This window comes from Hypanus sabinus, chromosome 3 (genome assembly GCF_030144855.1).
Source record: "Hypanus sabinus isolate sHypSab1 chromosome 3, sHypSab1.hap1, whole genome shotgun sequence".
Taxonomy (NCBI): Eukaryota; Metazoa; Chordata; class Chondrichthyes; order Myliobatiformes; family Dasyatidae; genus Hypanus; species Hypanus sabinus.
This window is the reverse complement of record NC_082708.1, coordinates 23593991-23618079: the sequence shown is the minus strand read 5'-3', so window position 1 is coordinate 23618079 and position 24089 is coordinate 23593991. Positions and strand designations below refer to the sequence as shown.

Below are 24089 nucleotides of genomic sequence, written 5' to 3'. Positions count from 1 at the left end.
ATTTGCCACTCTGACCATTCACTTCTTATCTGCCTATCACTTCCCCCGATTCCCCACTTCTTTTTCTCCTATCAGACTCTTCCTTCTCCAGCCCTTGACCTTTCTCACCCAACTGGTTTCACCTCTGACCTTCCAGCTAGCCTCTTTCCCCTCCCCTAGTTTTTTCTTCAGGCACCTCTCCCCTTCTTCTCAGTCCTGAAGAAGGGCCTTGGCCCAAAACATTGAACAAAACTACTCTTTCCCATTGATGCTGTCTGGCCTGCTGAGATCCTCCAGCATTTTGTGTGAGCAGCTTATTATAATTTGTTTTATTTGGTCTTTGCACAGATGTCTTCCTTTGCACAGTGTGTGCAGTCTTTGTGTGCTGCTTTTCCTTGATTTTATTGTGTTTCTTTGTTCTATTGTAAATGCCTGCAATAAAGTGAATCTCAGTTACATTTATGTACTTCAATATTAAAATCACTTTAAAGTTTGACATTTGGTGAGCCACATAACAGATCAGATGATTAGAGGATTGCTGAATGAGGAAATCTGTAAGGAGTGTCTTAATGGAGAGCCAAGGCAGGGAGACCTCCAACTAGATAGCAAAGATTAGTCATTCGTGGCATTTTTCAAAATGGGGATACTGAAAAAGTCAAATTTGGAAGGGCACAGCTACCTAAAGAGGTGCAAGGCAGAAGAAAGCAAGGAGTGAAACCAGAGAGTCAAAATCAAGGAAAAGAATTTTTAAATGGAGGCACTGCTCAAACCAGGATGATGTCCTTAAGAAGGATCTCGACCTGAAACATCAGCTGTTTATTCATTTCCCTAGACGCTGCCTGACCTGTTGAGTTCCTCCAGCATTTTATGTGTTGCTGAGATGGGAACAGGCCTCATTGTACGACACACAGGCTGGATCATCAGCTGTATTGCCATCACTTGCTCTTTGGAGCACATAAGATTGAAAATCCTTAAGCTTTACTCTGGCAGGCTTGGATCTGTCGCCTTTGGCTTCACCCGAGCATTCTCATCAGTGATCTCCCATTGCACACTAAGTCTTGGTCTATTACACACAAAGAAAACCCATAAGCAGACTTTTCAGTCAACAGCCTGGAAATTGCGATGTACCACACTGTGAAACTCCTCTGTCTACTTCAATGCAGTCTCTCAAATTTCAATCACATCAACAGCTTAGTGAAAGAGGCGACTGAATCAATAAACTTTCCTTCACTGTTATCATCTGCGGCCCAACGGGTTTCTATTTTACAAATAAAGCAGGTTGTTTGGGAGGTGCCAAAGTCAGTTTCCTGAACGTGAATCACTTAGTGATCACAGTGACCTGATCTTCCAATGAATCACCATGTTGGATCAACGGTGAATGTGGCTTTGACGTCAGTTGTACCTGCCTAGATTCAGCCCAGATTATGACAGGTGCATTTTTAAATCTAAAAGCAGATCATTTAATGAGGAATGTTTTAAATGTATTTAAATATACCATAGTTTTCTTCACAAATTATCTCCATTGTTTTATGCACAGCTAAAACGAGTAGAATAATCACCCACTTCTGGAAAAATATGCTGGAAGCAACTAAGATGATCCTTTTGTGTCTAACAGTGAAACACACATAATCACATAATCCAGAAAACTTGTATCTACCAACCTTCCTAAATATAGTTGGTTGCTTCAAGTTCACCAGTTGGAGCAGGAACAGTGATGCAAGACAAAGTCAGCATAGTTTCCTTAAGGGGACATCTTGCCTGACAAACCTGTTGGAATTCTTTGAGGAGATTTGGTAGGATAGATAAAAAGATTCAATGGATGTTGTATGTTTGGACTTTCAGAAGGCCCTTGACAAGGTGCCACACATGAGGCTGCTTACCAAGTTAAGAGTATTACATGAAAGATACTGGCATGGTATGGTTAGAGCATTGGCTGACTGGTAGGAGGCAGAGAGTGGGAATAAAAGGATCCATGTCTGGTTGGCTTTCAGTGATGAGTGGTGTTTAGCAAGGGTCGGTGTTGGGACCATTTCTTTTTATGCTGTATATCAATGATTTTGATGATGGAATAGATGGTTTTGATGCCAAGTTTGGAGATGATATGAAGACTGGTGGAAGGGCAGGTAGTGTTGAGGAAACACGTTGGCTGCAAAATGACTTAGACAGATTAGGAGAATGGGCAAGAAAGAGGAAAATGAAATACAATGTTGGAAAATGCATGGTCATGCACTTTGGTAGTACAAACTTGTAGAAATAAATGTGCAGACTATTTTTGAAATGGGGAGAAAGTCCAAAAATCTGAGATGCAACAGGACTTGGGATTCCTTGTTCAGAACACCCTGAAGGTTAACTTGAGGCTTGAGTCAGTGGTGAGGAAGGCAAATGCAATGTTATCAGTCAACTCAAGAGATCTTGAATACAAGAACAGGGATGCAATGTTGAGGCTTTATAAGGCACTGGTGAGGCCTCACCTTGAGTATTGTGAAGTTTTTGGGTTCCTTATCGAAGAAAAGATGGCTGGCATTGGAGAGGGTCCAGAGGAAGTTGAGAAGGATAATTCTGGGAATGAAAGGGTTATCATACAAGGGTTATCACGGCTCTGGGTCTGTACTCACTGGAATTTAGAAGGATGATGGGGGAATCTCATTGAAACTTTCGAATGTTGAAAGGCCTAGACAAGGAAAATGTTGAAAAGATATTTCCCATGATGGGCAAGTCTAGGACATGTGAGCACAGCCTCAGGATAGAGGAGTGTCCATCTAAAGCATAGATGCCGAGAAATTTCTTTTGCCAGAGGGTGGTGAAGTTGTGGGATTTGTTACCACATACAGCTTTGGAGGCCAGGTCATTGGGTAAACTTAAGGCAGAGCTTGATAGGTTCTTGAGTGAACACGGCATCAAAAGTTACAGGAGAAGGCCAAACAGAAAAAAAGGATCAGCCATGATTGAACAATGGAGCAGATAGCCTAATTATGGACAATGGCCACTGATATTAGGCAGAGACATTGTGTACTTTAGGTCTAATATTGGACCTGGTTTAAGATGGTGCTACTGGAAGCGAGCAACAGCATACTGGTGGTTCAATACATCTAAATCCTTTATTAATAACCCTGTTTCTGAGGAAAATTGTGGGAAGTGATCACCACAAACAAGTGAAGGCAAGGTTGACTCAAGGGTTGAGGTGTGCGGGTGCAGTGTAAAGTCAGAGTGAGGTGGAGGCATGTTCGAGGAGAAGTGGTGGGAGGGAGGTCGAGACAGAGTCAGAACGTGCAAAGCAGAAAGAAGTCCATAGTGGAGGAGTTCCGGAGTCTGTCCGCCTAAACCGGGAGAAAGGTCTGATCAATAAGTGCCAGGTCAATTTGGAAAGGTCGGGTATGGTATGGAACATGACAGCGGGGCCCAGGCCCAGAACATAGCGAAGAGACAGAATTCGGATCCTAGTGCGGGGAATGATTCAATGGTTGGACAATTTAAACGCTGGGCTAGGTGGATTGAAAAGGTCGAGTCTCAGGACCCAAAGCAAGGGTCGAGCTGTCCTGCTCCCTGCTCTTTGACGTTTACTCTGCTCTCCATGGCACTGAGGCTGCTCCGGGCTTCACGTTTAGAAGCTCTGTGAGGGTTTGCCCTGCTGTCTGATGAACTGAGACCGAGGCTGTGGGCCTGCTCTGGGCTTTGTGTCTTTGGACTCACTTCCATTCTGAATGCCGTTGCTTGCTTTTATTGTTTGTTTCTCTCTCTATGCATTGGATGTTTGTTGATCTTATTTTTCATGGGTTCTTTCAGGATTCTTGTTTAGTGGCTGCCTGTAAGGTTGTATAAATTGTACATACTTTGACAATAAATGTACCTTTAACTTTGAACTTTGAGATGCTGGAATCTGGGGAAACAAACAGTCTGCAGTCAGTAGGTGGAGCAATATCTGTTTTGGGGAAGAGGTTAGGAATGTTCAATTTTCCAGGTTGAAAATCTTCATCAAGATTGAGAGAGGAGATACATAAAGGTAAAGGAGGTAACCTGTCAGAAGAATAAATTCCACCTGCCATTCCTCTCTACCAAGTAGCTCCCACTCTCACCTCCTTTATGAGTTCTGCCAAAGGGTCTCAGCCCAAAATGCCAACTGTACTTTTCTCCATGCATGTTGCCTGGGCCTGCTGAGTTCCTCCAGCATTTTGTGTGTGTTGCTTGGATTTCCAGCATCTGCAGATTCTCTCGAGTATGACCTCCTTTACTTATCTAATCAAGTGTTGGTAGCCCGTTGCGTTCCTGCTTATCTCCCTCCAGCAGCCATCTTCAACCTTCACACTCTCCTCACTCACTTTACTCCATCTGTGTCTCACTTGCTTTTCTCTTTGTTTGCCTTTGCTTGCCACTGTCTCCCAGCTCCAGCCCCTCACCCCTCCCCTACCTGGTGCAACCTGCCAATCATTGTCCACCCCTCCGTATTCCTCCTCTTTATGCTGGTCATCTCCCCTCGCCACTCTCAGCTCTAATGCAAGATTTCAAACCGAAATGTAAGCATTTCCTTTTCCCCCAGAGTGCTGCTCAACCTGCTGAATTCCTCCAGTAGATTGTTTAGAGCAAACTCACTCCATAGTTTCCATTCCAAAAGGGGACACAGCATAGTACAGACCCTTTGGCTCGCAATGTTGTGCCAACCTTTTTTTTATTGACATACAATGTGGAATAGGTTTTTCCAGCCCTTTAAACTGTATCACCCAGCAATCCCCCAATTTAAATCTGGACTAATCACAGCATAATTTACAATGATCAATTCGTCTACCAACTGGTATGTCTGGGAGGAAATTGGAGCACCCAGAGAAAATCCATCCAGTCACGGGGAGAACAATGCAGATTCTTAGTGGTAGTGGCGGGAATTGAATCTTGGTCACTGGTACCATAAACATTGGGCTAACTAATGTGCTACTGTGCCACCCTACCCTAAGATCAATCTAACTCTTTCTACCTACTTTGTTCTCCACTTTTACATCACCCATGTACCTAGCTAAGTGTTGCTTGAATGCCCCTAATGTATCTGCCACTACCACCACTCCGGCAGGGCCCCTACATGCACCCACCACTCTCTGTGTAAAAACACCTCCGACATTCCCCTATATTTTCCACCAATCACCATAAAATTATTCCCACTTGGATTAGCTAAGAAAATGTCTCACGATCTATGTTCTTTATCAATATTTAGTTTTATGAAACCTGTTACATCAAGTTTCACACAGATGAAGCGATTTTATGACTATAGGACTGATTATTTTTTTTAAAAAGGACTGATTATTTTAAACAGCAGAACTATGCTGAAGTACAAGAGATTCTGCAGATGCTGGAAATCCAGAGTAACATACAAAATGCTAGAAGAACTCAGCAGGTCAGGCCTGTAAATGGTCAACGTTTCAGGTCAAAACCCTTCAACAGGACATGGCAGAGTTATGTTCTACCCTATGATGTCATCCAGAAGCTCATGGGCCTTTTATCAAAATTTAAGCTTACTTGTCATGTGCACATTGAAACAAACAATAAAGAGCATTGTTTGTGTTAACAACTAGCACACCCGAGCACGACCATAGACCCGAAGGCTGTCTGAAGGTTCGGTGAGCTGGAATAATGTATTTATTACACACACAAGTTGCAAGAGGTTACGGAATGCTTTTCAATAGCACCTCTTATTTTTAAAAGTATCCTCTAGTTTCTAACAGAACAGCAAACATCCCCTCCATGTTTACACCGCCAAGAGACCTCAGGATCAATGATGGCTAGAAAGAGCTTGATTGCCTGTGAAACTACCAGTACAGACTCCATGAATCAGTTCCATGGTTCTTGGTGAAAAGTGTCTTACCACTGCTTATAGGGTTCAATTCCCACCACTGTCTGTAATTAGCTTGTACATTCTCTCCGTGACTATGTAGGTTTTCTCAAGGTGCTTCGGTTTCCTCTCACGCTCCAAAGATATACGGGTTATGATTTGTAAATTCTGGGTGTGCTACATCAGCACCGGAAGTATAGCAACACTGTCAGGCCACTCTCACTTTATCCTCAGACTGTTTTGGTCGTTGACGCAAATGATGCATTTCACTGCATGTTTCAATGTTTTCATGTACAGGTGACAATTAAAGCCTATTTTCATCTTTTAATCCTTCAAGCTGAATGCCATAGGTGGAGTGACAGAGACCAACTTAGACCTGTTTCATTGGTTGTTGTGCTTCTAGAGGAATGGTGGGCAGGTCCATAAAATGCAGCATTATGCTTGGAGTTCAGACTTGGTGAAAGCCTCAGAGATTCAGTGAGGAGCCAGCACACAAATGACAAAAGTCTGTAATTCTGGAATTAACGCAAAGCAAAAGACGTGGCAATTGGGAACAAATTTAAAAATGCTGAAAACACCCAATGGGTCAAGCAACGTTTGTGTTCAGAAACAGAAAGCCAGTGTTTCAGATCAATGACCTGTGATCATTAACTGGAATCATAAACTCTGTCTCTTTCTTCACTGATGCTGTCCGGACCACCATTTCCCATTTTATCCCTGGATATGGGATCATCTGATGATATGAATATTGATTTCTCCTTCCCTCCCCTCTTGTTGTATTCCCCACTCTGGCCTATTCCCACCTGCCTATTACCTCTCCTGGGTCCCTTCCTCCTTCCTTTTCTCCTATGGTCCACTCTTCTCTCCTATCAGATTCATTCCTCTCCAGCCCTTTACTTTTCCTACCCAGCTAGCTTCACCCATCACCTTCCAGCTATCTGAACAACAGCTGAAACTCTTGACCATATCTACATGAGTTTATGCATTGACTTGCCGCCGTATGATGGGCATAAATGAGCAGGTGTACGGGTTTACCTAATAAAGAGGTCACTGAACCAAATGGGAACTGACGGTCATTCGAGAGAGAATGTTACAAGGAAGTGGGACAGCTGGGTCGCTCTGCTGTGCCAGCATGAAGCAGGTGGGCTGAACAGCCTCCTTCTGTGCTGCAATAAGTGAACTCACCCATCAGCTTCATGTAACAACATCTGCTGACAGCTTCCTCAAATCAATAAAATGACCTTGATTAGAATTTGTTTTCAACGGCACTTACTGGTGCTTAAGGTTGTACTCAGCATGTGCAACAAGTGAAGTATTGATGGCTTATGAAACATTTATTACAACTTCCTGAAGCCATTAAAAGTCTAAAGAGCTGGAGATCTGAGTTTGGTATCTTTAACAAATGTCAGTAAGAATAATTACTGGCTGAGACAGAAGGCAGTTGGAGCCAGTAACAGAATTATATTATTTCACATCTCATGTACAGGTCATGAGGACTTGTTTAGAATGCAGTGTGATTTGCTGGCATGCTAACTTTGTTGTGAGTGGTGATGAGAATGCGAAGCTGGCACTGACAACCTGGAATGAGTGAGCAGTGTCACGGCAGCTGGAGTACAATGTGAAAAATGTGAGGTGGTCGGCTTCAGAAGAAAGCAGAAATTATTCAGCATTTTAAATGGTGAATGATTAAACTGCATTGATGTTCAAAGGCAGCTAAGTGTTCGTATGATTAGGTCCTTGAATGTGGAGGAGACAGTTAAGGCAAAAGGTCCACTGACCTTTAATGCGAGAAGATTAGAGTAAAAGGCCTTGATACTCCTGGAGTATCCCATGCACAAGAGACTCTGCAGATAATGGAAATTTTGAGCAACATGCAACCAATGCTGGAGGAGCTCAACAAGTCAGGCAGCACCAATGGAGGGGAATAAACAGTTGATGTTTCAGGTTGAGATCCTTCATCAGTGAGCGCACTGAGTTCTTGGTCATCAGCCTCAACATCTCCCCCATACCTTGGATTTAAGCAAGTTTAATAATATTTCTTAAGGCAGCTTGCTGCATTAAATCCTTTATAATAAATCCAAGTCACTTCTGTTGTTCTGCACTGCTGAGTGACATTTCAAAACTGTAACGTTGATCTGGTGATGATTGCACAGAGATTGGTTATCAGTTATGCTGATGGATTAATGTACTTATGAGTCATGGTCATTGAGTGATGGAGTCCCACAGCATAGAAACAGGGTCTTCCGCCCATCGAGTCCATGCCAAACTCTTATTCAGCCTAGTCCTTTCAACCTGCACCTGGACCAAAGTTGTCCCTATCCCACCCATTCATATACTTATCAAAACTTCTCTTAAGTCACAAGCATGAGAAAATCTGCAGATGCTGGAAATCTAAAGCAACACACACAAAACGCTGGACGAACTCAGAAGGTCACACAACATCTATGAAAAAGAGTAAACAGTTGATGTTTCAGGCTGAGACCCTTTGTCAGGACTGAAAAGGAAGTGGAAAGAAGTCAGATTAAGAAGGTGGGAGGAGAGGGGGAAGAAGTTCAAGGTGGCAGGTGATAGGTGAAACCGGGAGAGGGAGGGATGAAGTAAAGAGCTGGCAAAGTGATTGGTGAAAGAGATAGAGGGCTGCAGAAGGGGGAATCTGATAGGAGAGGATAGAAGACCATGGAAGAAAGGGAAGAAGGAGGTGCACCAGAGGGAGATAATGGGCACGTAAGAAGAGATGGTGTGAAGGGAAACACAATTGGGGAATGATGAAGGTGGGGGGGGGGGGTAATTATCGAAAGTTCGAGAATTTGATGCTCATGCCATTGGGTAGGAGGCTACCAAAATGGAATAAAATATATTGTTCCTCCAACCTGAGTGTGGCCTCATCATGGCAAGAGAGGAAGCCATGGACTGCCACAATATTGTGGCAGTAAAGGTTCAAACCCACACCTACCATATCTGTTGGCATCTTGCTCACACTCTCACCACACTCTAAGTGAAAAGGTTCCCCATCATATTCCCCTGAACTTTTTCACCTTTCACCCTTAACCTATGGCTCTAGTCTCACCCGACCTCAGTGGAAAAAGCCTGCTTGCATTTACCCTATCGATACCTCCCAAAATTTTGAGTATCGTACAGCAAGCGTATCATACCAGGTGGCATGATCACATAGCGCTCAATGTAATGCTTTTACAGTGCCAGTGACCCAGGTTCAAGTTTACTGCTGTTTGTAAGAAGCTTATACATTCTCCCCGTGACTGTGTAGGTTTCCTCTGTGTGCTCTGGTTTCCCCCCACATTCCAAAGACGTCCAGGTTAGTTGGTTAATTGGTCATGGGTGTGATTGGGTGGCAGGACGCCTGGGCAGAGGGGCTTGATGCTGCACCTGTAAATAAAATAAACCATGATGCATAAACTACTGGTGCAAAAAAGAAAAAAAAAGTAATGAGATGTGAATCCTATTGATTTTCTCTTTGGCATATTAAGTATCTGGATTTGCATATTTCCCCTTAAAATGACTGAAGCCAATCACCCGTTCCAGTGACATAATAGGCGAGGCCTCAAGGGAAGCAGTAATGATGGTGACACAGTATACTTATTTTGGGAACGGAAGGATGAAGAGTTGTCTTAAAAAGGCAATAAATACTTGATTGCCTTGCAGTTTCTACATCAGCGCTGGAATGAAATATACTACCCATTGCACCTCTGCCTAGTTCTCATTAAAAACCTTGATAGATCTCAGTTTCCGTTTTCCTTCTCACCCACCATAGATGGAGACTTAAGTTCCTGAAGAATTACATCAGCCATCGGCTCCCCACTACATAAATATATGCTGCCATTTCTGATTTGGACTGTATGTACCTTTGGGTTTTCTAACAGTGGTGCCATTACAGAAGAAATGAATTGTGCTCAAATTTCTCAGCAGGTTAGGCAACATGTCAGTGAGAACCATTGGGTTGTACACAAGCTCCTCTGCCAACCACATCTAAACCACCCATTGTATCTATCTGCACTAATCCCATTAAGTCTGCAACCTTGGAAATTTAAGTGCTTGTCTCAATGCTTTTTAACAGTCTTGAGAACACTTAACTCCACCAACAACTCAAGCAGTGCATTTTGGTTTTCAACCACCCTCTATATAAGAAAATTCTCCCTCCGATGCCATCTAAATCTCCTACGTCTCACATTAAACCCATGTCCCCATCTTAGACATGCACACTTTTGGAAAAGGAGTTTACCTTATCCACCCACTTTATCAGATTGCATACCCGGTCATTACTCAGCCAACCCTGCTCCGGGTAAAACAAACCCAGCCTCTGCAGGCTTTCCGCAAAGCAACCTATTCCTATGACTTGAAGGGCAATTTATACTGTTATCATTTTAAAAGGTCTGCAAATTTTGGAGTACTGTTCTGTGGGAAGAGAAATACAGTTCATGTTTTAAGACAAAGACCCTTTATCTGGTGGAGCAGACACAATGGGCTGAATGGCCTAATTCGGCTCGAATGCCTTATGCTCTTATGAAGGCAGGAGAATGGGGTTAAGAGGGAAACGGATCAGTCATGATGCAATAGTGGAGCAGATAAAATGGGCCGAATGGTCTAATTCTACTCCTATACCTTATGGTCTATCAGAATTGGGAAAAGGTAAAACTGGCTTGTATCATCTCCTTCTCAGTTCTGATGTCAGAAATGTTAACTCTGTTTCTCTATCTTCAGCTACTACCTGACCTGTTGAGTGTTTGCAACACTTTCTGCTTTATTTTTATTTCAGACTTTCAGCACCTGGAGCATTTTGATGTTCATTTAGCAGTGAGTAATATTGGAAGTGTGTTAAATTGGTATTCCCATGGCATGCTTGCCCTGTAATTTCACTTAAAAGTGATCTCGCTGTTCCTCCAGCAAACATCTCCACTGGCTTACAAGACAGAAGCAGGAACCTTGCCAATGTTCACCTTCCCTTGGGCCACAAGACAGGATAATTTCAGATGCCTCATTGTCGCTTGTCCTGAGATCAGCCAGCACAATTTACAGGCTTTGCTGGGGTCACATTCAGAAGAATATTTACGAATAAATATTGAAAAGGCTAGATGATCATAGGCTGCAAACTATGAAATGAAGATTACATAGAAGAAATAATATATGCAGTGTGCACTTAAATATTTCATCACTTTTCTTTTATCCCATTTAGGGCAAAAGTGCTTTCCAATCAATATCCACTGCAGACATCAGAACTATTTCCTTTCTTTTACACTGCATCAATAAAGATTTGGGGATTTCCAGTTTCTACAGCCAACCACAGAAAGCTAACTGGAGTAATCTAAAAATGACATCACTCATACTATGAGTGACAGCCAGAAAGCAGCAGTCAGTCATATATTATTCTAATTATTAAATGATTAAAGGAAAGCGCATTTGTGTCCAAGATACTGTAAATGAGCATGCATAAAGGATGAACACTGCCGATAAAGTATACTTAGAAAAAAGATTATAGGGAATGCGTTCAGTAGCCACATGCACACCCACACATTAATGCAAACATCTAATTAGCCAATCAGGTGGCAGCAAATTAATGCATAAACGCATGCAGACCTGGTCAAGAGGTTCAGTTTTTATTCAGACCTGACACCAGAATGAGGAGGAAAGGTGATTTGAGTGATTGTGGAATGATTTTTGGTGTCTGAGCATCTCAGGAAATGCTGATCTCCTGGGATTTTCTGGTCTCCAGATTTTATGAAAATGGTGCAAGAATCAAAAATATAACATCCAGTGAGCTGCCGTTCTATGGGTGAGAGTGCCTTGATAACAAAAGAGGTCAGAGAAGATTGGCCAGACTGGTTCAACCTGACAGGAAGATGGCATTAGTTCAAATAACCAAGACACAGTAGGTGACAAACCAAGTTAGGGTGGCACAATCAAGGGGTAACTGTTTACATTTAGGGCTACTTCAGCTAAAATCCAAAATCACAACCATGGTACTTCAGAAAGCAGCATCATTTTATGATATTTAAATGTGTATTAATACTCAATATCAATGAAGCTTGGATAGTAGACTAGAGTTGTAAATGCAATTCCCCTTTAAGAAAACTGAAGCAGGTATGGTGCATTAGTCTGCAAGTACTATTGAATCACAAAGGCTTTAGACTCCCACTCCCAACTATTCTGCTGGTGAATGTACAGTCTGTGGAAAATAAGACCTCAGAGCAAGATTGCAGTACCAGAGGGACATCAGAGACTGCTGTGTACTTTGCTTCACAGAAATGTGGCTCACCCCCACCATTTCAGATGCAGTGCTACAGCTATATTGGTTCACAATTCTCCACAAAGACAGGACAACTGAGTCTTTTAAAGGTAGAGAAGGCTTTATCATTAACTTGTCATAGTGCATAGATGCGGAGATTATGTATCACTACTAATCACTCAACCTGTAACATCTGGTAATCAAATGTCATCCATTTCATCTGCTGAGAGGGTTTTCTGCCATCATTTTGGTAGTGGTGCACATTCCACCTTAGGCCAACATCAGGCAGACAGTGGAAGAACTGAGCAATGTAAACAGCAGGCACAAAACTGTGCATCCTATGGGAGATTTCAAGCAGGCCAGCTTGAAAAATTCTCTGAATAACTACCACCAACATATCACCTGTTGAACCAGTGGAGCCAATATACTTGGCCACTGTTATACCACCATCTAGAATGCATACTGTGTCATCTCATGTGCACACTTTGGAAAGTCCGATTATCTGGCTGTACCCAACCAGAGACTGAAGACTGCAGAATCACACGTGAGGACCAAGAAGATATGATCAGGGAGTTAGAGGAGCGCTTACAATACTGCTTTGAGTCAGTAGCCTGGACAAAATTCAGGTATTCATCTTCAAATCTGAATGAATATGCCACAGTTGTCACCACCATGACTTGTGTGGATGAGTGTGTGCCTTCAAGGACATACTGGACATATCCAACACAAATGCCATGGATGAACCAAGAGGTTCATATTCTGCTGAGGCTAGATCTGTGGCATTCAAGACCGGTGATCCAGAAATATAGAAGTCCAGGTGTGACCTATGAAACGCTATCTTAAGTGTGAAAAGATAATTTGTATTGAGGTTTGAGTTGCAATCAGATGTCCGTCAGCTCTGGCAGTGTTTGCTCATCATGACTTCCTATAAAGTGAAACACTACATCATGAATGGCAGTGATGCTTCACTTCCAGATGAGCTCAATGCCTTTTCTGCACACTTCAAAAGGGAGAATAAACCACCTGTGCAAGTCCCTGCAACATCTGGTGAGTCTATGATCTCTGTCTTGGAGGCTAATGACAGAACACCTTCCAAGAGGGTGAAGCCTCACATGGCATCAGGCCCTGATGGTGTACCTGGTCAAGCTCTGAAAACCTGTGCCAGCCAACTAGTGGGAATGCTCAAGGATACCTTCAGTCTTACACTGTTGTAGTCAGAGGTCCCTACCTTGTTCAAAAGTGTGACAATTATACCAGTGCCCAAGAAGAACAGGGTGAGCTGCCTCAACAAATAACATCCAGCAGCACTCCCATCTACTGTGATGAAGTGCTTTGAGAGGTTGGTCATGGCCAACGTCAACTCCTGCCTAAGCAAGGACCTGCTGCAATCTGCCTATCAACACAATAGGTCTACAGAGGATGCAATCTCACTTGCTCTCCACTTGGCCTTGGATCACCTGGACAATAGCAATACCTATGTCAGACTGGTGTTTATTGACTACAGCTCAGTGTTCAACACAATCATTCCCTCAGTTCCAATCAACAAGTTCCAGAACCTGGGCCTCTGTATCTTCCTCTGCAACTGGACCCAAAACGTCTTCTCTGGGAGACCACAGTCTGCACAGATTAAAAATTACATCTCCTCACTGACAATCAACTCTGGTGCACCTCAAGGATGCATGCTTACCCAACTGCTCTACTCTCTCTACACCATGATTGTGTGGCTAGGCACAGCTCAAACGGCATCTAGAAATTTGCTGATGATGTGACTATTGTTGGCAGAATTTCAAATGGTGAAGAGGAGGCATACAGGAGTGAGATAGATCGGCTGGTTAAGTGGTATTGTAGCAACAACCTTCAACTCAACATCAGTAAGACCAAGGAATTAATTGTGGAATAATGGAAGGTGCAGCCAAGGGAACACACACCAGTTCTTATCAAGGGATCAGAAGTGGAAAGGCTGAACAGTTTCAAGTTCCTGGATGTCAACCTGTCTGAGGAACTATCCTGGGACCAACATATTGATGGAATTATAAAGAAGAAACACCAGTGGCTATATATGATAATGAGTCTGAGAAGAATTGCTACATCACCAAAGACTCTCACATATTTCTACATGGAGAGAATTCTAACAAGTTGCATCACCCATCTGGTATGAAGGGATCACTGCACAGGATCAAAAGAAGCTGCAGAAAGTTATAAACTCTGCCAACTCTATCACGGGCACTAGCCTCACCAGTATCCAACTACCTTCAAAAGCTGATGATTCAAAAAGGCGACATCCATCATTAAGGACTCCCACACCCAAGAACCTGCTCTTATTTCATTGCTACCACTGAGGTAGAGGTACAGGAGTTCGAACACTCACAAAGGGTGATTGATAAGTTTGTGGCCTAAGGTAGAAGGAGCTGAGTTATACAGCTCTCGTTACATGCACATGCAGTTCTAAAATTGACTCCTTCTACCTTAGGCCACAAACTTCTCAATGGCTCCTCGTACACTCAACATTTCAAGAACAACTTCTTTCTATCTGCCATCAGATATCAGAATGGACAATGAACTCATGATCACTACCTCGGTATGTTTTTCCTGTCTTTTTGCACTACTTAATTCATGTTTATTTTTTATATACTTATCGTAGCTTATTGTTTTTATTATTATGTATTGCAATGTACTGCTGCCGCAAAACAACAGATTTCATTACATATGCCAGCAATACTCAACTCGATTCTGATTCTGATAACCATGTGTTACAACAGTGATGTGCAGAAGAGCATCACTGACTGCACAACATGTTGAATCTTGAAGTGGATGTGCTGCAGCAGCAGAAAACTATGAAACTACACTAAGGTACCTAATGAAGTTGGCTCTGATTGTTGATTTTAGCTACTCCATGTAACTATCTGAAGCCTGCTGAAGGGAGTCAAAAATAAGTAAAAAGTTCAAAATAAATTTATTGTCGAAGTACATATAGGTCACCATATACAACCCTGAGATTTGTTTTCTATAAATCCATTATAGAATAAAATGGATTTATTATGTCTGCTAATAAAATCAATGAAAGACTGCACTAACTGTGCAAAAGACAGCAAATTGTGGAAATATTAAAAGAAATAAATAATAATAATAGTAGTAATAATAAATAAATGAGCAATAAATATTGGGAATATGAGACGAAGAGTCCATAAAACATAAGGTCATAAGGCATAGGAGCAGAATTAGGCCATTCAGCCCATTGAGTCCACTCTGCTATTTCATCATGGCTGATCCCAGATTGCATTCAACTCCATACACCTGCCCTCTCACCTTGATGTCCCGATCAATCAGGAATCTATCAACTTTTGCTTTGAATATACCCATGGACTTGACCTCCAGTGCAGACTGTGACAGAATACTCCACAGATTCACTTCTCTCTGGATGATTGGAGTACTGTGCAGATGCAACAGGAGCATTCCAGTGCAGAGTGCACTGAAGAGCTTTAAAAAGCCAGTCGCTATAAAAGAGAGGTACAGCCTAGCAGATTGGTCACTGTGGGAGCAGTCATCGTCACAGTAGTAGTCTGAGGCAGAGTAGTAAGGCTTTGGCTCAATAAGGCCGAGAAAAAGGCGAAGACAAGTTAAGAAGGTGAGTACATTCATTAAGTCCTGAGAGAATAGGGGGTCAGTGTTCTGTTCTGGGTGTCAGATGTGGGATTTCCAGGAGACTTCCAGCTCCCCTGATGAACACATCTGTACCAGGTGCATCAAGATGCAGCTCCTTAGAGACCGAGTTAGGAAACTGGAGCTGCAGCTCAATGACCTTTGGCTTGTCAGGGAAAGTGAAGAGGTGATAGACAGGAGCTAAAGGGAGGTAGTTACCCAAAGGCTACAGGAGACACACATAAATGGGCGACATCAGGAGAGGGAAGGAATAAAGTCAGATAGCGGAGACCACCTCCCCCCCCCCCCCGTGGCTGGTCCCCCTCAACAATAAGTGTTCCATTTTGAGTACTGTTAGTGGGGTGGGGGGAACCTACCTGGGGGAAGCAACAGCGGCCATGCCTTTAACACTGAGCCTGACCCTGTAACTCAGAACGGCAGGGAACTGAAGAGGATGGCAGAAGTAATAGGGAACTCTACAGTCAGGGGGTCATATATGTGATTCTGCGAATGTGAAAAAGAAACACGGATGGTAGTTTGCCTTCCATGTGCCAGGTTCCACAATATTTCTGAATGTGTCCACAATATCCTGAAAATGGAGAGTGAGTAGCCAGAAGTCATGGGACATATTGGTACCAACACAAAGATAGAAAAAGGGAGGAGGTCCTGAAAACAGAATGCAGGGAGTTAGAAAGAAAGCTGAGAAGCAGGGCCTCAAGGGTAGTAATCTCAGGATTGCAGCCTGTGCCACGTGACAGAGAGTATAGAAATAGAATGAGGTGGCAGATAAATGTGTGGCTGAGAACTGGAGCAGGGGACAGGGATTCAGATTTCTGGATAATTGGGACCTTTTCTAGGGTAGGGTGACCTGTACAAAAAGGACGTCTTGCACTTGAATGTGAGGGTGACCAATATTCTTGAGGGCAGGTTTACTAGAGCTGTTGGGAGTGGTTTAAGCTCATATGGCAGGGGGGTGGGAACCAGTACGACAGAGCTGAGGATGAGCCAGGGGGTTTACAAGCAGAAGATAGATGTAACATGAATGTATGGAAGGATGATTGGCAGACAGAGCAGAGATAAATTATACCACAGAGGTAAAATTCAAAAAGGGAAAGAATGCAGGAATCAATGTGGGAAGGGGAAAATTACCGTGATGGACTGGTCTATATCCACTACATTTTACAGGATTTTCAAATCGCTTGTTTACACTTTTTTTCTGTTGCTTAGAAAAAGAAGAAAAATGGCAAACAACATTTAGTGCCTTTTCACTGTTTCTTCCACAATTCATTGCTCTGCATTCCTGTACTTTTGGCTACAGTCATGAGACTGTAACTAGCTTCTGGTGCAGCGTGGAGGGGCAAAGGAAAAGGGGTACTGGGGCAAACACAGGGTGGAGATGGTTTCTGTGCATACGAGAAGCCTCTGCCGGGGTGAGTGAGGTTGGGTAGCAACCTGAAAGAACTTTTGAAGATGAAAAAGAAAGCCTTCAGGTCTGGAGATAGACAAGAACAGAGGAGAGTACAGAGTGAACTGAGGATAAAACTGAGGGAGTGCAAAGAATCCTACGAGAGAGTACAAGCTCCAGCAGAGTAGCATAAGGGATGTGTGGTCGGGCATGAGGCAAATCATTGGCTTCGAGGTTAAGGAAAGGAAGATTGGGGGCTGCCTGAATAGGGCCAACAAACTGAACTTGTTTTTCCAACAGATTCAGCATGGGACCTTCTGCTGACTCCTCCACTACTTGCCCAAACACACACCTTCCCCACACTGAAGCCTTCTCCCTCCAACCCTCCTTCCCCTCTGGTGAGCGCTTGTGTTCAAAACTCCCCAATTTTGGAGTATCTGGCCTCCATGGGGTTGGTCACCCTCCCCTGCCTGACCGTGACTGCGGGTCAGGTTAAGAGACAGCTGGAGAGACTACATCAAGGCAAGACTGCTAGTCTGGATGGTATCAGCCCCAGATACTGAAGGCCTGTGTGAGCCAACTGCCTGGTATTTAGCAGCACCTTTACAATCTGAGTGTGAGTCAGGAAAAGATAGCAGTGCAATGGAAGATTTGCTACATGGTCCCTGTACCCAAGTAGGCGACTCCATCTGAACTTAATGACTAAGACCAATTAACCTCACATGTCATGTGGTGAAGGTGCTGGAGCGGCTGGTCCTGCCTGATAGACAACAGGTGCAGAAGTAGGCCATTCGGCCCTTCGAGCCAGCACTGCCGTTCAAGGTGATCATGGCTGATCGTCCACAATCAGTACCCCGTTCCTGCCTTCTCCTCATATCCCTCGACTCCACTGTCTTTAAGAGCTCTATCTAACTCTTTCTTGAAAGCATCCATAGAATTGGCCTCCACTGCCTTCTGAGGCAGAGCATTCCATAGATCCACAACTCTCTGGGTGAAAACGTTTTTCCTCAACTCTGTCTTACCTTGGACTGCAGGTGAGATCTTCATTGGACCTCATACAGTTTGCCTACCAGCCTCATATAGGAGTGGATGATGCCATCACCTACCTGTTGCAGAGAGCTCACTCTCACCTGAATGATGCTGGTGACATTATTAGAATCACATTTTTTGAATTCGCTAGTGCCTTCAATACAATCCAGCCACTTCTTCCAAGTGAGAAGCTGCAAAGGATGGGCGTAGACAGATCCACTATCTCCTGGGTTACTGACTACCTGACAGATAGACCCTGGTTTGTACAGCTGGGTAGTTCTCTGTCTGAGATGGTGGTGAGTGGCACTGGAGTGCCACGAGGGACTGTCCTGTCTCCGTTTCTGTTCACACTGTACACCTCAGAATTTCAGTACAAATCTGAGTCTTGTCACTTGCAGAAGTTCTCTGATGATACTGCGGTGGGTGGGAGTATCGGAGATGGGCAGGAGTCGGACTACAGAGGATGGTGGACAAGTTTTTGGGGTGGTGTGGGAGGAATCACCTGCTCCTGAATGTGGCCAAAACCAGGGAGATGGTGATTGATTTTAGGAGGAAGAGGACTGTGACAAGTCCCGTATACATTCTGGGAGAAGAAGAACAACGGACTTGATCAGAAAACCAATTGCATTTTACAAGAAGGAGATGAACACACTCTATTTTCTAAGGAAGCTGAGTTCCTTCAATGTGTGCAGCAAGATGTTGGAAATCTTTTACCAGTCTGTTGTAGTGAGTGCAACCTTATTTGCTGCTTTATGTCGGGGGAGCAGTTTTGGTGATGGTGATGCAAAAAGACTGAATAAACTTATCAGAAAGGCTAAATCCATCCTTAGCTACAACCCAGACTCGTTTGAGTTAATGGTGGCGAGGAGGTCACTAAACAAACTGCTATCCATGATGGACAATTTGGCACATCCTCTCCAGGACCGACTGAATAAGCAGTGGAGCACCTTTTCGAACAGACACATTCAGCTCCGCTGTCACAAGGATCATTACAGAACATCTTTCTCACCAAATGCAATAAGCATATACAACAGTTCATCACTGTATGACAGGAGAACACACATCATAGTACAATAGTCTCTGCTTTATTATTTCATACATTATTATTGCACAGTATTGTACAGTATTGCACATTGGTAAATTATTGCATATGTTATTATTCTGTAGTTATTATTAGTTAACTTAACTAAAAAAGCAATACGGAGAGAAAAAATCAGGTATGAGCTCAGTCTAGCCAGGAATATAAAAGGGGATAGCAAAAGCTTTTTTATCTATGTGAAGAGAAAGAAGATAGTTAAGAACAATGTTGGCCCCTTGAAGAATGAATTGGGAGAAATTGTTATGGGAAACAGGGAAATGGCAACAGAATTTAATGCATACTTTAGATCTGTCTTCACCAGGGAGGACACAAGCAATCTCCCAGATGTATGGATGGGCCAGGGTCATAAGATATCAGAGGAATTGAGACAGATTGACATTAGGAAAGAAACTGTGATGAGTAGACTGGTAGGACTGAAGGCTAATAAATCCCCGGGTCCAGATGGTCTGCATCCGAGGGTTCTAAAAGAGGTGGCTCAGGAAATTGCGGATGCATTGGTAATCATTTTCCAATGTTCCTTAGATTCAGGATCAGTTCCTGAAGATTGGAGAGTGGCTAATGTTGTCCCACTTTTCAAGAAGGGAGGGAAGGAGAAAATGGAGAACTATCGCCCTGTTAGCCTAACGTCAGTCATGGGGAAGATGCTTGAGTCCATTATTAAGGACAAAATAGTGGCACATCTAGATGGCAGAAATAGGATTAGGCCGAGCCAGCATGGATTTACCAAGGGCAAATCATGCTCGACTAATCTGTTGGAGTTTTTTGAGGGTGTAACAAGGATGTTAGACGAGGGTAAGCCAGTAGATGTTGTGTACCTAGATAAGGTGCCACATAGGAGATTGGTGAGTAAAATCAGAGCTCATGGCATTGGGGGCAGGGTTTCAACATGGATAGAAAACTGGTTGGCAGATAGAAAGCAAAGGGTAGCAGTGAATGGGTGTTTCTCAGACTGGCTGGAGGTGACTAGTGGGGTACCACAGGGCTCTGTATTGGGACCACAGCTCTTTACGATTTATGTCAATGATTTAGATGAGGGCATTGAAAACTATATCAGCAAGTTTGCTGACGATACTAAACTGGGTGGCAGTGTGACATGCGAAGAGGACGTTAGGAGAATACAGGGAGACTTGGATAGGCTGAGTGAGTGGGCAGATACTTGGCAGATGTCATTCAATGTGAATAAATGTGAAGTTATCCACTTTGGAAGCTGGAACATGAGGGCAGAGTATTGTCTGAACGGTGTCGAGTTAGGTAAGGGAGAAATGCTAAGAGACCTAGGAGTCCTAGTTCACCAGTCAATGAAGGTGAATGAGCAAGTGCAACAAGCAGTGAAGAGGGCAAATGGAATGTTGGCCTTTGTTACAAGGGGAATTGAATACAAGAGCAAGGATGTTCTTTTGCATTTGTACAGGGCCCTGGTGAGACCACACCTGGAATATTGTGTACAGTTTTGGTCTCCAGGTTTAAGGAAGGACATTCTGGCAATTGAGGAAGTGCAGCGTAGATTCACTAGGTTGATTCCTGGGATGGCAGGGCTGTCTTATGCAGAGAGATTGGAGAGATTGGGCTTGTACACGCTGGAATTGAGGAGATTGAGAGGGGATCTGATTGAAACGTTTAAGATAATTAAAGGATTTGATAGGATTGAGGCAGGAAATATGTTCCAGATGTTGGGAGAGTCCAGTACCAGAGGGCATGGATTGAGAATAAGAGGACAGTTATTTAAAACAGAGTTGAGGAAGAGCTTCTTCTCCCAGAGAGTTGTGGAGGTGCGGAATGCTCTGCCTCGGAAGACGGTGGAGGACAATTCTCTGGATGCTTTCAAGAAGGAGCTGGATAGATATCTGATGGATAGGGGAATCAAGGGATATGGGGACAAGGCAGGGACTGGGTATTGATAGTGAATGATCAGCCATGATCTCAGAATGGCAGTGCAGACTCGAGGGGCCAAATGGTCTACTTCTGCACCTATTGTCTATTGTCTATTAATATTATTATATTATTATTATTTATTATTGCTAAGTATGTTTTAAATGTTGCTGCTGTAATAAGATAATTTCTCACTTGGGATCAATATAATAATAATAATAATTATTATTATTATTATTATACAGACAGTTCCCTATTTCTACAATTAGGGTGCTCCCAATAGCACCAGAGAGAGAAATTCACTCACTATAGACACTAAAATGTTCGGGTATTAGCAGGAAATACAACTGGCAGCTAATCTGTAATTATTCAGTAGTGGAGATCCAAGACTAACTCCTCTACTCCATAGAGTGGGGAAACAGTGAAGGAGTTCTGAGGAAGGGTCTTGGCCTGAAACGTCAAATGTTTATTCATTTTCATAGATGCTGCCTGACCTGCTGAGTTCCTCCAGCATTTTCTGTGTGTTGCTTTGGATTTCCAGCATCTGCAGCATTTCTTGCATTTAAGAAATCCTGTTTGCTGTATCTCACTGGATGTGCCTTTGCACTTTGTGGACGGCAGAGAAGAAGGTCTCGCTTCCCACTGACAGCCAGCAGGGCGGCGCTCTGGAACACTAAGGGTTTCTTCATCTCCTGATGAAAAGTCATTGAAAAATCAATTTGATTCAATCTTAAGCAAATTAAGATCATAATGAGGAGGGAATTCTTTAGCTTTAGGTGGATGAATGTGTGGATTTCATTGCCACAGACGGCTGTGGAGAACAACTCATTAGGTATATTTAAAGCAGAGGTTGATAGGTTATTGATTAGTAAGGTGCCAAAGGTTCTAGGGAGGACAGGATAATGGGATTAAGAGGGATAATAAACCAGCCAAAATTGAATGGCAGAGTGGACTCAATGGGCCAAATAGCCTAAATCTGCACCTTTGTCTTATGCTTCACTGGCTCTACAGAAGATGGCACTTCAAGAGCAGCTGTAAAGTGCCCAGGTGAACTTTATGAAAACAACAAGAACACTTCAACAAAATGGTCTTGAGATGCTTTAATTGGTGATTTGAAAGTAACAAGTGAACAACAGCATAAACAGACAAAAGCACCATAAAAGCAGTACTGAGAAGTTTCAAGCAAGGGACAGGTGAAGAAGAACTCTGGAGCTTTGGTAGCTGAAGATGTGGCCACCATTACTGATACAAAGACAGTAAGGTGAAACTCCCAAAGTGGCCTTCAGTGGTCAAGTAACACAGTTAAAGAGAGAATGGAAGAGATTAGCTCCTGAAGTCAGAGATGTAGACCAGTAACAACCTAATCCAAAACATCTACACCATTTTCACCAACTGCTCTTGCAGTTGGGTAATGTTGAGAAGCTTAGAGAGTAGTTGACTGATTTGCTTGTAAAATACTTTGTCTGAAAGCACCATCATCATAAGCAGTGCTATAAGTATAGGTATGGCTATATTACATGACAAAAGTCCTCTCACCATCATAGGCGAAGGAAGAGCAAATGAGGGGCAAGACCTTCTAGAGGTAAACACGAGACTCTGCAGATGCTGAAAATCCAGAGTAACACACGCACAAAATGCTGGAGGAACTCACCAGGTCAGGCTGCATCTGTGGAAAGAAGTAAAGAGTCAAATTTTCCCCACCCACCTAACTTCCCCTCACTTGGCTTCACCTATTATCTTCTAGCTTATCCCCCCACCTCTTTATTCTGGCCTCTTCCCCCTTCCTTTTCAGTCCGGATGAAGTGCCTTGGCACAACATGTCGACTGTTTATTCCTCTCCACAGGTTCTGCCTGACCTGCCAAGTTCCTCCAGCATTTTGTGTGTCTAATAAAAGTGTTGGTTTCAGAGTCTCATTGCACAACCGGCACCCTGTGAAGATCAACAGCAATGGTCTAGATGCATTCAGGAGGGCAAGTGCTAAGCATGAGGTAAGCGGCAGACCCACATTAAATGTACTTAGGCATGCCAGAAAAGTAATTATCGCCCATGATCAGTCTCTCCTGGTAATAAAGCAGTTTACAGGGGCAATAATTTTCAATGTGCAAAAGCAGTGAATATCTGTCAGCCGTCCTTTATCTGCAAAGATTGATAGGTCTTTGGAGCACCTTACCAATGAGTGTGCATCAGGAGCCAGAATACAACAGGTGTATTTGCAACCAAACTAACTGAAGTTAATCTCTTCATATTGGCAAGCATATTTCCCATATGCAGCAATCACTTCCATTGAGAAAGACACCACAAGAAAATCTTCGCTTGCAAAAGTCTTTCCATATTTTTTCCCATTGAACAAAGCCATTTGACTGACCCCTGAAAAGATCCAGCAACGATAAAGAGCTTTGGGACCATAGAGTCCAGACTGACGGTCAAATACTCATTTGTCCAATTTCTACATTAACCCCATTTATTTAAGAAAGCAGATCCCCCCCCCCACCCCGATTCTACCATATTTTACCACAAGAGGAAATTTGCTGTGGCTAATTAATCTCACAAGTCACACATTTTTGGATTGCCGGCAGGAACTGCAGCAGCCGGAGGAAACGGACAGTGTTGCAGGGAGAATGTGCAAAATTCACTCAGGTGGTATCAAAGGTCAGGATTGAACTTGATCTCTGGAGCTGCATTGCAGATGCTATACCATCTATAGAAATGCACTCCCTTAACACGGAAGTACCTTTGCATGAGCACCCTTGTGCCACTGAAAGCAAGCTGAGGCTGTGAGAGACTGAACAAGCAAAAGACCCAAACACTAGCCACAGTCAACACTGCACCAGAATAAACGGATTCTGGTTCAGCCTCTACAGCCCCCTGATGACCCACTGACAGATAACACTTTAGGAGAACATCACACTCAACTTGATTGCAAACTTATTTACTGATATCTAAATCTACTACTTAAGTGTCCTTATCGAATACAATCAATCTGTAATTACACTACACTTATAATTAAGAAAAAAAGAG

General features: G+C 43.2%; 1 protein-coding gene across 2 annotated transcripts in view; it reads right to left on the bottom strand.

The window, feature by feature from the left end:
* The window catches only part of gabrb3 (gamma-aminobutyric acid type A receptor subunit beta3), a 540833-nt gene that overhangs the window by 77307 nt on the left and 439437 nt on the right, over window positions 1-24089 (bottom strand). The gene's annotated exons all lie outside the window — the stretch shown is intronic.